Below are 14,664 nucleotides of genomic sequence, written 5' to 3'. Positions count from 1 at the left end.
CCCCGGGCCCCCTGCGCACGCACTTCAGCTGTTGGAGACATTGTTTCTTGAACTACACTCGTGTGATGATGCCTACTGCGCCCCCGGAAGACCTTTTCATGCTGCTGGTGGCCCAGCTGGGAGACCTCCCGTATGCGTTAGTCCAAGACTGCGCCTCATACAGGGAGGCTATAGACATGCTCCAGTTCATCTCCAAGGGAGAGGCGAAGTACACACGAGACACCATTTCCTGACCAGAAGACAACCACCAGGGGAGTCCTTCCAGGATTTCATGCTCTCAGTAAGAGCCTTAGCACGGGCATGCAACTTCCGCGCTAGAACCCCACAGCAAATAGCGCAGGAACTGATGAGGGACACGCTTGTGGCGGGGGTCCGGTTAAATGAAATCCGCCAGCGCTGTTAGAACAAAGCAGTGTCCCTGGAAGAGGCCGTGAGGGTGGCAGAGGTCATGGAAACGCTAGAAACAACCTTGGGGAATACCTCCCCAACCACAGCACCAAGCTCCGCCCCCCCCACTCCAACCCTGCTGGACTCACTGACACCCCGCCAAAATCGGGCTAATAATGTGGAGATGACAACAGCTGCAGCAACGACGGCTCAGTCAGATGCGACCTGTAGATGCCAGTTCTGCAGCCAAATCCCCCACACCCAGGCACGCTGCCCAGCAAGAGAAGCGGACTGCTTGAAATGTAGAAAACGAGACAATTATGCTTGGGTCTGCAGGAGCCTGCAGGTGACCGCCAAGACCCATTGTCACGTAAATGGGTGGCAGGATACTTCTGCTTCTTCCCCAGGTCAGCCAGGAAGGAATGCCATGTGCGCCCAGAAGGAGCAGCTATCTTGGACCTGGGATCCAGAGGAGGAGCACCACTACTACAGAGACCACGAGGAGACCAAGGAGTGCATGCTGGGTTCCCTCAGGATCAATCAGGCGAGTCCACTCAGTTTGTCAGAGACTACGGTCTCCATGCGGTTGAACGGGTTGAAATTTAAATGTCTGTTGGATAGCAGTAGTATGGAGAGTTTCATAGAGCAGAAATTAGCCAAAGACCAAGGGTCCCCATATACCGCAGCAAAAGGCAGATTCTCCTAGCATCCAACAAAAACTCAGTGGAAGTAAAGGGGTATTGTGTGGTGACACTAGAAATAAAAGGGAGGGAGTATAAGGACTTCCGTCTGCTGGTCCTGGAACAGCTCTGCACCCCGGTGCTGTTGGGATTAGACTTCCATTGCCAGCTGGAGAGCCTCACTGTCGTCCACAACGGATCACAGCCCCCGCTAGTGCTTATGAGCCAAAAGCACTGTACGCTATCGGTCCTTAATATCAAGGCCCCCCCCGCCCTTATTTACCCACCTCACCCCAGACTGTAAACACATAGCCACAAAGAGTAGGAGGTTCGGCCCCAGAGACAGAGCTTTCATTAAAATGGAGACACACTGATTCCTGCAGGAGGGCTTTATTGAACCCAGCAACAGGCCATGGCGAACCCAGGTAGTCATAGCAAAGACGGGGGAAAAACTACGCTTAGTGGTCATCTACAGCCAGACCATTAATAAGTTCACAAAGTTGGATTTTTTTCTTTGGCTTGGCTTCGCGGACGAAGATTTATGGAGGGGGTAAAAAGTCCACGTCAGCTGCAGGCTCGTTTGTGGCTGACCAGTCCGATGCGGGACAGGCAGACACGATTGCAGCGGTTGCAAGGGAAAATTGGTTGGTTGGGGTTGGGTGTTGGGTTTTTCCTCCTTTGCCTTTTGTCAGTGAGGTGGGCTCTGCGGTCTTCTTCAAAGGAGGCTGCTGCCCGTCAAACTGTGAGGCGCCAAGATGCACGGTTTGAGGCGTTATCAGCCCACTGGCGGTGGTCAATGTGGCAGGCACCAAGAGATTTCTTTAGGCAGTCCTTGTACCTTTTCTTTGGTGCACCTCTGTCACGGTGGCCAGTGGAGAGCTCGCCATATAATACGATCTTGGGAAGGCGATGGTCCTCCATTCTGGAGACGTGACCCATCCAGCGCAGCTGGATCTTCAGCAGCGTGGACTCGATGCTGTCGACCTCTGCCATCTCGAGTACCTCGACGTTAGGGGTGTGAGCGCTCCAATGGATGTTGAGGATGGAGCGGAGACAACGCTGGTGGAAGCGTTCTAGGAGCCGTAGGTGGTGCCGGTAGAGGACCCATGATTCGGAGCCGAACAGGAGTGTGGGTATGACAACGGCTTTGTATACGCTTATCTTTGTGAGGTTTTTCAGTTGGTTGTTTTTCCAGACTCTTTTGTGTAGTCTTCCAAAGGCGCTATTTGCCTTGGCGAGTCTGTTGTCTATCTCATTGTCGATCCTTGCATCTGATGAAATGGTGCAGCCGAGATAGGTAAACTGGTTGACCGTTTTGAGTTTTGTGTGCCCGATGGAGATGTGGGGGGGCTGGTAGTCATGGTGGGGAGCTGGCTGATGGAGGACCTCAGTTTTCTTCAGGCTGACTTCCAGGCCAAACATTTTGGCAGTTTCCGCAAAGCAGGACGTCAAGCGCTGAAGAGCTGGCTCTGAATGGGCAACTAAAGCGGCATCATCTGCAAAGAGTAGTTCACGGACAAGTTTCTCTTGTGTCTTGGTGTGAGCTTGCAGGCGCCTCAGATTGAAGAGACTGCCATCCGTGCGGTACCGGATGTAAACAGCGTCTTCATTGTTGGGGTCTTTCATGGCTTGGTTCAGCATCATGCTGAAGAAGATTGAAAAGAGGGTTGGTGCGAGAACACAGCCTTGCTTCACGCCATTGTTAATGGAGAAGGGTTCAGAGAGCTCATTGCTGTATCTGACCCGACCTTGTTGGTTTTCGTGCAGTTGGATAATCATGTTGAGGAACTTTGGGGGACATCCGATGCGCTCTAGTATTTGCCAAAGCCCTTTCCTGCTCACGGTGTCGAAGGCTTTGGTGAGGTCAACAAAGGTGATGTAGAGTCCTTTGTTTTGTTCTCTACACTTTTCTTGGAGCTGTCTGAGGGCAAAGACCATGTCAGTGGTTCCTCTGTTAGCGCGAAAGCCGCACTGTGATTCTGGGAGAATATTCTCAGCGACACTAGGTATTATTCTATTTAGTAGAATCCTAGCGAAGATTTTGCCTGCAATGGAGAGCAACGTGATTCCCCTGTAGTTTGAGCAGTCTGATTTCTCGCCTTTGTTTTTGTACAGGGTGATGATGGTGGCATCACGAAGATCCTGAGGCAGTTTACCTTGGTCCCAACAAAGCTTGAAAAACTCATGCAGTTTGGCATGCAGAGTTTTGCCGCCAGCCTTCCAGACTTCTGGGGGGATTCCATCCATACCTGCTGCTTTGCCACTTTTCAGTTGTTCGATTGCCTTATATGTCTCATCCAGGGTGGGAACCTCATCCAGCTCTAGCCTTAGGGGCTGTTGAGGGAGCTGGAGCAGGGCGGAATCTTGGACTGAGCGGTTGGTACTGAAAAGAGATTGGAAGTGTTCTGACCATCGGTTGAGGATGGAGATCTTGTCGCTGAGGAGGACTTTGCCGTCTGAGCTGCGCAGCGGGCTTTGGTCAGACGAAGCGAGAGGAAACTTCCAGGCAAACCTCAAAGCAAAGCTCGACGTTGCAACCCGCCTCACGGACCCGTCCCCTGAAACCCTCTGGGATCAGTTGAAGACTACCATACTGCAATCCACTGAAGAGGTACTGGGCTTCTCCTCCAGGAAAAACAAGGACTGGTTTGACGAAAACAGCCAGGAAATCCAGGAGCTGCTGGCAAAGAAGCGAGCTGCCCACCAGGCTCACCTTACAAAGCCGTCCTGTCCAGAGAAGAAACAAGCCTTCCGTCGCGCATGCAGCCATCTTCAGCGCAAACTCCGGGAGATCCAAAATGAGTGGTGGACTAGCCTCGCCAAACGAACACAGCTCAGCGCGGACATTGGCGACTTCAGGGGTTTCTACGAGGCTCTAAAGGCTGTGTACGGCCCCTCACAAAGTTGGATTAACGAGATGGTGAATACGATAGCCCAGTATAAGGTCTTCTCCACTATCGACCTCAAAGCTACATACCACCAGGTGCCGATCAGGAGGGTCAACAGGCCCTATATGGCATTTGAAACCGATGGCCGACTATCAGTTCCTCCAACTCCCATTTGGAGTCACTAATGGGGTATCACTGTTCCAGAGGGAAATGGACCGACTGGTGGACGACTACCACCTGGAGGCTGTTTTCCGTACCTGGACAATATTAGCATCTGCGGGCACTCGGTGAACGACCACAATGCAAACCTAAAGAGATTCCTGGAGGCAGCCAAAGAATGCAACCTGACATACAACAAAGACAAGTGTGTGTTTGGGGCTAAGAAGCTGGCTTTGTTGAGTTACGTAGTACAGAATGGGGAGGTGGGACCAGATCCTGCTCGCATGCAGGCTCTGATGGACCTATCCATCCCCACTATGCCCAAATCGCTCAAAAGATGCCTAGGCTTATTTGCCTATTACGCGCAGTGGATACCCCAGTACACATACAGGGCCCATTCACAAATGAGAGCAAAAGAATTCCCTCTCCCCAGTGAGGCGGCCATAGCAGCCACCCTGAACCAGGAGGGACACCCTGTGGCTTTCTTTTCTCAAACGCTGCAGGGCTCAGAAACCATGTACTCAGCAGAGGAGAAAGATGCCCAGGCCATAATGGTGACAGTGAGGCACTGGAGGCACTACCTGGCAGGCAGCCACTTTACACTGGCCACAGACCAACAGTCAGTAGCTTTTATGTTTGACAATCAGAACAGGGGGAAAATTAAGAATGATAAAATTTTACATTGGAGGATCGAACAACTTACTTGTATGACATCCAATACCGCCCTGGTAAGTTCAATGAGGCCCTGGACGCGTTGTCCAGGTGTGCTTGCACAGCCACTCAACACTCGTACGAGCTGTAGTACATCCACAGTGAGCTGGGGCACCCCGGATGACCAGGATGTTCCATTTCATTAAGAACACCAACTTGCCGTTCTCAGCAGAAGAGGCAAGGACTACTTCAAGGGGTTGTCATATATGTATCACTTCCAGAGGGAGCACACTGCCCGGGCCTCTAGGCCCACCTGGTGGTCAGATGTCATTAGCCCGGGTGCTGTGTCTCTAGGCCACCTGTTGGCTGAGTGATGTACTGCAGCATATCATCACATTCACCCCCTTTAAAAAAAGTACTGGTATTACTCACAAGTCCAGGCGTACCGTTGGTTTCCACACCCTCTGGGACCTCCTAGGGAGGGTGCTTGGTTTGGGGTGGGGGTGGCATTCGTTCGGCCGGGTGTGCAAACCACAGTTCTACCGCCCGACCGAGGCAGCCCTTATCAAATCCACCCGGCCATTAGAGTTTCAGCATCGACTTTAAAGGCCTCCTCCCATCCACCAATAACAACTGTTACTTCCTTACTGTGATAGATGAGTTCTCCCGGTTCCCTTTCACCATCCCCTGTGCCGATGTGTCCACGGCAGCAGTAATTAAATGCCTGAAACCCATCTTCAGCCTGTGTGGATACCCTAATTACATCCACACAGAAAGGGGGGGCAGTCTTCATGATTACTGAACTGCAGCAATTCTTCCAAGAGAGGGGGACAGCTACCAGCCGCACCACAAGCTACAACCCCCAAGGGAACAGGCAAGTAGAGAGGGAGAATGGTACCATTTGGAAGACGGTCCTTCTGATACTAAAGTCAAAGGACCTCCCGGGATCCAGGTGGCAGGAAGTGTTACCTGAGGCGTTACACGCGATACGCTCGTTATTGTGTACTGCCACGAACATGATCCCACATGACGGATTTTTCTCTTTCACAAGGAAATCAACCCTAAGCTCGGAGGTGACATGTTGAATGATCTCACTGGGCCCGGTGCTGATCAAGAAACATGGCCGACTGCATAAAATGGACCCACTGGTCGAGAGGGGAGAGCTGATCCATGCGAACCAGAACTACGCGTTTGTGTCATTCCCCGATGAGAGGGAGGACTCTGTCTCCATGAAGGACCTGGTGCCAGCCAAAGAAGAACCAGCCGAAGAGGAAGAAGCAGAAGAACCCCAGCCCAGCCCAACCCAATCGATGTACCGTTGGCACCCCTCCAAGCACCCACACCCCCCTCAGGCGCACCACGGAGGATGAATGCCACCCCCCCGGGGACCCCCAACCCACCCAGGATACCCACAACACCCGGCCGAACGAATGCCACCCCCACCCCAAACCAAGCACCCTCCCTAGGAGGTCCCAGAGGGTGTGGAAACCAACGGTACGCCTGGACTTGTGAGTAATACCAGTACTTTTTTTAAAGGGGGTGAATGTGATGATATGCTGCAGTACATCACTCAGCCAACAGGTGGCCTAGAGACACAGCACCCGGGCTAATGACATCTGACCACCAGGTGGGCCTAGAGGCCCGGGCCGTGTGCTCCCTCTCTCTCTTCCCAGGATCACTCCTGCAAGCAGCTAGCAGTCAACTATCCTTAGGTGAGTGGAATAAAGCAGTGTTGCTTCAAACAGCATTGTGTCTGTGTTTTCCTTTGGTGCAGCCTGCCACAATGACATTACAATTAACATTTCAACCTCACCAAATTGATGTCTCCAAGGATCCTAAAGAACTACAGATGGAGTTGATTGAGCTCTCAGTAAATGACATTTTAATGTCCTTATTTGAAGTGAAGAAAGATCCAATTGAAATATGGAAAAACGCAATAGAAGACCCATACCTCCAGCAACATGCACGAAAAATGCTTTCCTGTTTTTCAATTACTTATTGCTGTGTATCTACATTCTCCTACCTATCCAAAATTAAGACGCCCCTAAGGTCACAAATGATGGATATCCATTTAGAGTATCAGCTGAAACTGCAGACCTCCAAGCTGCAACCAAATATTCAAATGCTTTCCTACAAAAAGCAGTCAGAACAAAGACATTAAAAGGTTAGTTAACTTTAGAATTCAAATTTCTTTTTTCAATTTTTGAAGTTAGTTAGCTCAGAGTAGTTAGATTTTTACATGATAATGTATATTTTGATGAATATTTAATTGAAGTTTCTTGAATGCAGCCTCATTAGATTACAACTAACTTAATGCGGCCTTCCAATATGAAATGTTCTCCACCTCTGTGTTAGACCAAGCAAAGCTGACCCACTTGTAGTATGTGTTCAAATTCTTCATGCTAATCCACAGTATGCTCATGTTATTTTTCCTGATTGGAAAAAAGGACATAATTTCCCTTAGGAATCTAGGCTCACCTGGTCTACAGCCTGCTAGCCCTTCCACTGACCTGACTCCTTCTCTACTCATCACGAGAAACACTTGAGGAACAATACCCTCTTCATGGGAATGTTTTCTCATGCTCTCCACTCCCTTCCACACAGAAGTCCTTTGATTAGAGATAAAACTCCTCCATCTGTGCCCTTATGAAGATCAACACGAATCGCAAAGCTTCCTCAGAGGCTGTTATGACCATTTCTAATCTTAGCCATAATTATAGTGACCCTGTATTATCTCAGGCTTGCAGCTTGTTTTTTTTTTGCTATGTGTTCTCATTAATTCTGTTTGTAATCCTTGATCTTCTGAGATTTTTTTTGTTGCTTTTGCTATTATTGTATTTGGAGGGGTTTTAATGTTATGATATAATGGGGGTGTATTATACTGACTGCTTGCTATTGATTATGGCTGTAGAGATACTCCACCCTACTGGTATAACAGATGAAGATGCTTTTGCACTGGCCAGTTATAGTATATGGCATGTCAGGGTGATCTGATAAGATGATGAGAGACATTGATCGTAGGGATGACCAGAGACTTTTTCCCCAGCCAACACCAGGGAGAAGCAAGTTCTTCACACAGAGAGTGATGTGCCCTGGAATGCACTGACAGCAACAGTGGTGGAGGTACATACAGTTCAGCAAGGAAGTTCTAAGCAGTTATTAAGTCGGTACCACAATGGGCCAAAGGGCTTGTACTAAGCTGTGGATTTCCATGTTCTATGCTTTTTCTCACCCTTAATGCCTTTGGCTACACATACATTGTTCATTCTCAACTGTTATAAAGTTGTCATATAATTCAAACAATGAAGCATAAAAGAATATAACAATTCAAGTGAAATAAGTATAGCTATAACAACATGCATTTTATATCCTAATTACATAAATCTAATAGGGTAGAGCCTTGCAAAACAGTTGCTACATTTCCAAATTAAATATATTTAGTTTACCCCTACATTATCGAGGGTTCGGATTCTTCGAAAACCTCCATATTGTAAATTTAGGTAAACGAGGACCATTTTGTTTCCAGACTTGTATCCATACCCCTCTGGTCCAAGGATCAGAATTCAGTAGCATTTCAACCAATTTGGCAGTTAGCAATATGTCACTTGAGATTTTAAGACAATACACATTATATTGAAGTATTGAAGCAAATGATGGTTTGAGATACATTTGAGGTCAAATGAATTCTGACCATGAAACTAAATTTCCTTTCCTTTTGCTCTTCTCTTGCTCTTATTCCAACTCTGGCCTTTCGAACCATCACTTTGCTTACAAATGATATGTGCCTTTAGCCATTTAGGTCCTAATCTCCAAAAATACCTTTCAAAATTTGTCTACAATTCCAGATTCAAGATATTCTTTGAAAACCTCCCACTTTTAGCCAATGTTTTTTGCCGCTGTTTTTTTATTTTTTTTTAATAAACTTTTTAAAAATTTAGGCATATAGCACAGTAATAGGACGCTTCCAGCCCACGCCAACCAAATACCCACACAGATGGAAAGGAAACCCACACAGACACAGGAATAATGTCCAAACTCTTTACAGATAGTGCAAGATTCAAACCTGAGGTGCTGGCACTGTAATAGCATTGGCTAACCACTATGCTTAATGCCGCTGCCAAGTCGTCAACGCTTTCTTAAAAAGGAGTTCTTTCTAATGTTGTACATACAATTCTTTAAATGTATTATCAATTTAGAGCCAAAATTCACTATTTGTACCTTTTTTCTTTCTATTTTTAATCTGGACCATTTTCAGAAAAAATAACATTAATAAGAAATATAAATCTACAAACATGCATCATAGTCGCTTTTCTTTTCAGTACAAACTATTCATAGAAAATTATAGATCTAAGGGAAAAATAAATTGTTTATCCAAAGAATATTTGCCTGTTACTTGCCACTGTTTCCAGAGTCCCACTGTGTACTGTCGATTGATCACAGTAGAATCTGTACAAGGTCCAGCTGGTGGTTTCCATTTACTTTTGCAGAGAAAAGGTGTATTTTGTTGGATCATACTCATTCCAAAGTTGTTCAAATTCTTCTGTAAATGCTTTCACAACATCAGTGTCTTTAATTATAATTAAATTTTCTTTATTTCTGAAAATACCCTGAGCAGTCCAGTTCAAAGATCCATTTATAAGAATAGATCCATCAATTAGTGCGAATTTATGGTGCATGTAGTTTGTATCCTGATCGTGTCGGACTTCTATGCCTGTCATCAAAAGGAAATAGAATTAGCAGGATTAGGCCATTCAACTTGACAGTATCAATTTCCTATACAAATTCTCTAAAAGATTTTTAGATATTAAGATGAATGTGCTTAAACAACAAACAATTTTGGATAAATGAGGATATCTAAAACAAATCAGTAATCCTCATTTATCTGAATTTTTTTCCAGAGCCAAACTGCACAGATATCAGGAAGGCTTTTTAAGCATTAAAATAATGTATAGTGCCGGCTACACTGCTAACTGAAGGATCGCACAACCGGACGGGTTGAGGTCAGTGAGCAAAACTGATTTATTGCAGGTTGCCTGGCTTGTCTTGTACTCCCAGCCCGGACCTGGCTGAGAAACGCGCTGGGGGGGCCCAGAAGTCACCGGGGCATCACGTGGGTCACGGGAGGAAACCCCGACGGCGCCACTTTGGCCAGATGCCCCGCCGTGTGCGTGGCAAGCGGGACCGTTTCACTTGCCTAATGGTGTACCACCACAAATGTTTGATTATCACCAACAAAATGCTGGCCGCCACCACCGATCATCAACACCTCCCCACTGAGGACCGTGCTGCCACCACCACCAGCCTGACAACCCTGGTCAGTTCGGCTCCAAAAAAAATTTGGATAAATGAGGATTTCTGATTTGTTTCAGATAACCTTACAAAATTTTCAGATAAATGAGGATTTTGGAGAATCTGATTTCAGATAATTGGAGTTGTACTGTATATTTAATGAAGTGTGTCTCTACTATTTCCTTGGCAGATAATTCTAGATTCACTACTCTCTAGGAAAATCAGTTCCTCTTCATCTCCATCCTAAATCTCCATCAAACCAATAATTAAGAAATTCTGCCCAGCCCACAGGAAAAAGAATCTCAGGGTTGTATGAATCTCAGGGTTGTTTGAAATCTTGAGCCTACATCCCCTAGTTCAAGTCTCACCCAGAAGCAGCAACGTTTTCCTCTTCTACCTTACATAATTTGTTTCTACAAGATCACATCCTCTTTCAGAGAGCAATGTTTTCTAGACAAGGCTGCTGCTCCATGTTGCTACATTGTCGCCTTTTTGCAAACAGCAGCTCATCATGAGTCTGTGAGCACTCTGCAAAAATTTTGTGTTTTAAAGTGTTTGTGTGTGACCTTCCCTATTTATCTCCCAAACACCTCTGTCACACCACCACTCATCTGAAAGGACCTTCACTCTGGAGGTAACTAGAGTTTTCAGCAGTCTGTCACTCAGTCTCTCCCACCTCATTCGTAATCACTTCTTTGCATCAGTTTAAGAGTCTTCGTATCAATACTGGATGTCTAAGAATGACTTCAAATTGACTTTACAGAATTATGTCTAATCTGTAATAGTTTTGGGTATCTCACACACACATACTTAAAAGTCTATTCACACATAGTTGGGGCTTAAATAAAGTGTTATTATTAGTAATTAAAAATTATTTAAAAGTAACACTGTTTTAGCGAATCTCTATTGCTGCTGGCCTACTACGAAACAAAATATAAGATCAGAAAGTGTACAGTCAGCGGCGTGGCAGGATGGAATGAAGACATGGGTGGTCATCTCTCCTCAGCTGGACAGTTTAAAACCCAAACTTAATGAACTGAGAAATATTTAAAAAGTTAAGGAAAAGTTTCTTCTGTTATGAGAAAGAAAGAAGCAAAAAGAGGGAAACCACAATGAGCAGAAAAAAACATTTTAAAGTGCTGGAAAAGAAAGAACTTGTGGAACTGAAGCCTCGAGATCGATTTTCCATGGGCCCAAAGCCTCAAAGTACTCCTTCAGATAAGTTATCTGAAGCTATGGTGCCCTAGATGCGTGCAACGATGCAAGATGGCTCTGTTGCTGCCTCTCTGGCAACACTCCAGGTGGAACGGAGACACAGCGCTGAGAGCTTCTGGTAGCGTGGCTGAGCATGGAGGACCTGGGGGACGTGAGTATGCGCACGTCGGCGTGTCTTTAGGCACAGCAGTGCGTGCCAACTCATCTTTATCAGAGACCTCCACTCATGTGACTGCCGCTGCCAGTATGCGCGCTAGTACACACATGCGCGATACCCTCAAATGGGTCCGGGCTGCGGGGGGGCCCATCCACCGTTGTGCTGATGAGGTCGGCCTGGCAAGGAGAGGGGTCCAGACACGCAGCCAGGCTGCTAGAGAGGTAAGTGCTATATGAAGAAGACCCAGAACCTACGGATTACTTGGATGAAGAAGATAATGAACTTCTTATGGCAGCTGCTAACATCACGGAAGGCAAGCCTAGAACTTTAAAGGCACCTTCTCCATATAAATCACCAAGTTTGCAGAGCCCTTCACCTGGACCTGATGTGATAGCTATGTTGGAAGGAATAACTAAACAAAATGAAACTTTGATGGATATCTACTAGCTTTAATAGTATTGATGCACAATTTGCTGACATTAGAGTTAGAATAACTGATATGTCTGGTGATATTGCCTCAATTAAGTTGGACATTAATAAATGTTTGACAGCTGTTGATGTTTTTCAAGACAGAGTGAAGAATGATGAAGATAGAGTTGACCAGATTGAAGATTCTATTACTGGATGGCAAATGGAGAAGAATTTTTTTTTTTGCAAAAGATGGATTCTTTGGAAAATCAAAGTCGTCAAAATAATATAAAAATAGTGGGTCTACCTGAGAGTATTGAAGGAACAAATCCTACAAAGTTTTTTTAAAGAATGGATTTCTGATGTTTTGGTTTCCTAATATTTCCCTGAGGGTTTAGAATTAGACAGAGCCCATTGTGCTTTAAGAAGGAAACCTTTTCCAGGACAACTGCCATGGGCAGTATTGATTACGTCTTAGGTATCAGGATCAGGAGATTATCTTACATGCAGCAATTCAGCAAGCACGTATGAATCAAAACCCGATGATGGTACAAGGTAAGGTTTTTTTTATGCAGATTTGAGTCAGGAGGTTATTTTGAGATGGAAAGAGTTTAACGTGGCTAAAGCAGTTTTGTAGAAGGGATATCGGTCTGCTTTTCGTTATCCAGTAATATTGAAGGTGTTTTATGGGCAGTATCAGTCTCAATTTTTCGAGAGAGCGCAAGATGCATTAACTTTTGTTAATTCTTTGCCAGATTCCAAGTTAATTCAAGATTTTTCTACAAACCCTTTGTTGACTATAGATAAAGCTGGAAATGGACGGGGAGGTAGAAAACTGGAAACTAAACAATCGTTGGAATTGGAGGTGGGAGTTCTGACTACATCTGAATCTTGAAGGAACTATGTACTTTATTCTGGAGTTGCCTGGTTAGGGAAAAGATAACATCCTAGTTATTGCCAAAGTCGTCAGCCACTGTTGGTATTAACCGTACCCAGTTAATAGAGGGGGGTACTGCTTTTGCAGTGTTTTTTAAGGGGAGGTTATCTTAGGGGGGGGAAATGGGTTTTTTGGGTTTTTTTTTTAAGTAGGGGAGGCGCAGGTTTTTCTTTATATATTTAGTAGTAGTTTGGAGCCTTAGTTGTATTTGTACCTCTATTTTGTATTCGAGTTCATTCTTTTATAACGTCTAACTTAAATTTTGCAACTTAACCAGATAAAAAGAAAACTAGTATTAGCTTTTATTAAGAAAAGATGGAAAAATAACATTTAAAATTGAAAAGGGACTGGGTGGTCAAGTTATTTCATCTTTTAATTCTAAGGTATGTGGAGTTGCTATTTTAATTCGTAAAAAATTGTCTTTTACATTGGATTAAGTATTCGAAAAGAAGGGTAGGGTATTGATGGTAAATTATAAGATCTTTTCTGAGTTATGGACATTGTTAAATGTTTATGCTCCTAATGTAGATGATGAAAAATTTATTACTGAAGCCTTTATGGGATTAAATCAAGCAAATAATATATTGGTGGGAATAGATTTTAACTGTTGTTTGGAACCTTTATTGGGTAAATCCCCAAAGTTGGTAAGAAAGTTAAAGATGGTGGATAGTTTGCTGGAAGTCATGAAAGATTTAAATTTGGTTGATATTAGGAGGAGGAAGAATCAGATGGAAAAAGATTTTTCATTTTATTCAGCTAGGCACGAGTCTTTTTCAATAATTGATTTTTGTGTCGACTCAATTACAAGGGAGAATAGTTAGTGCTGATTATAAAAGTCGTACATTATCAAATCATTCACTTTTATTAATTTCATGTGTTAGTCCTGATGTGGTTCCAACTTGTTACAGATGGAGGTTTAATATTGCATTATTGAAAGAGCCAGAATTTATTACCTTTATTACAGATCAAATTACTACATTTTTACAGTTAAATGAAAATTCAGTGCAAAGTAAATTTGTATTAATGGATGTTTTGAAAAGCATATTTAAGAGGTCAAATCATTAGTTACACTGCTAAAGAAAAAAACATTCAGAAGATAATAATAAGCTTGAGGAAGATATTAAAAATTTGGAGAAGAATTTGCAGAAGAATGTTTCTGAAGATAAAAGATAGTTATCGAATTTAAAAAATGCATTATAATACTTTGCAAACGTACCAGTAGGAGAAATTAATTCAAAGATCTAAGCAGTGGTTTATGAATTGGGTGAAAGAGTGCATAAGGTTTTAGCTTGGCAATTAAAAATGGAACAAGTTTCTAAGACAATAAATGCTGTCAAAAATGGTACGAAAGTTACTTATAAACCTCATGAAATTAATGATGAATTTCATTATTTTTATCAGGATTTATACAAGTCTGAGGTGGTACATGATGAGGATAGAGTAGAATCTTTTTTGGCAGAGTTAGACCTGTTCTTGAATGATTTAGAATCTCAAGAGTTAGATTCTCCTTTTACGGATACGGATACAAGTGTTGCAAATGATGCCAAATGGAAAATCTCCAGGAAAAGATGGATTTATGTTGGAATTTTATGAGTTGTTACTTCCGGTATTTCATCAAGTATTAGAACAAGCAGTGGAAACATCCTTTCTTCCAGAATCTTTTTCTAGAGCATTGATTATGGTTGTTCCAAAACAAAGATAGAGATCCATTAAAAAGTAGCTTCATATTTCTTTGTTAAATGTAGATTATAAAATTGTTGCTAAGTGTTGGCAAATAGGATAGCAAAGTATTTTCCAAAGTTTAATTCATGTATATCAAGCAGGATTTATTCCAAATCAGGTGATAATGTTGTTAAATTAATATTGTTAATTAATGCTTCAAGAGAACGATGA

The sequence above is a fragment of the Narcine bancroftii genome, chromosome 3, assembly GCF_036971445.1.
Source record: "Narcine bancroftii isolate sNarBan1 chromosome 3, sNarBan1.hap1, whole genome shotgun sequence".
Lineage (NCBI taxonomy): Eukaryota > Metazoa > Chordata > Chondrichthyes > Torpediniformes > Narcinidae > Narcine > Narcine bancroftii.
This window is presented reverse-complemented; position numbering follows the sequence as displayed.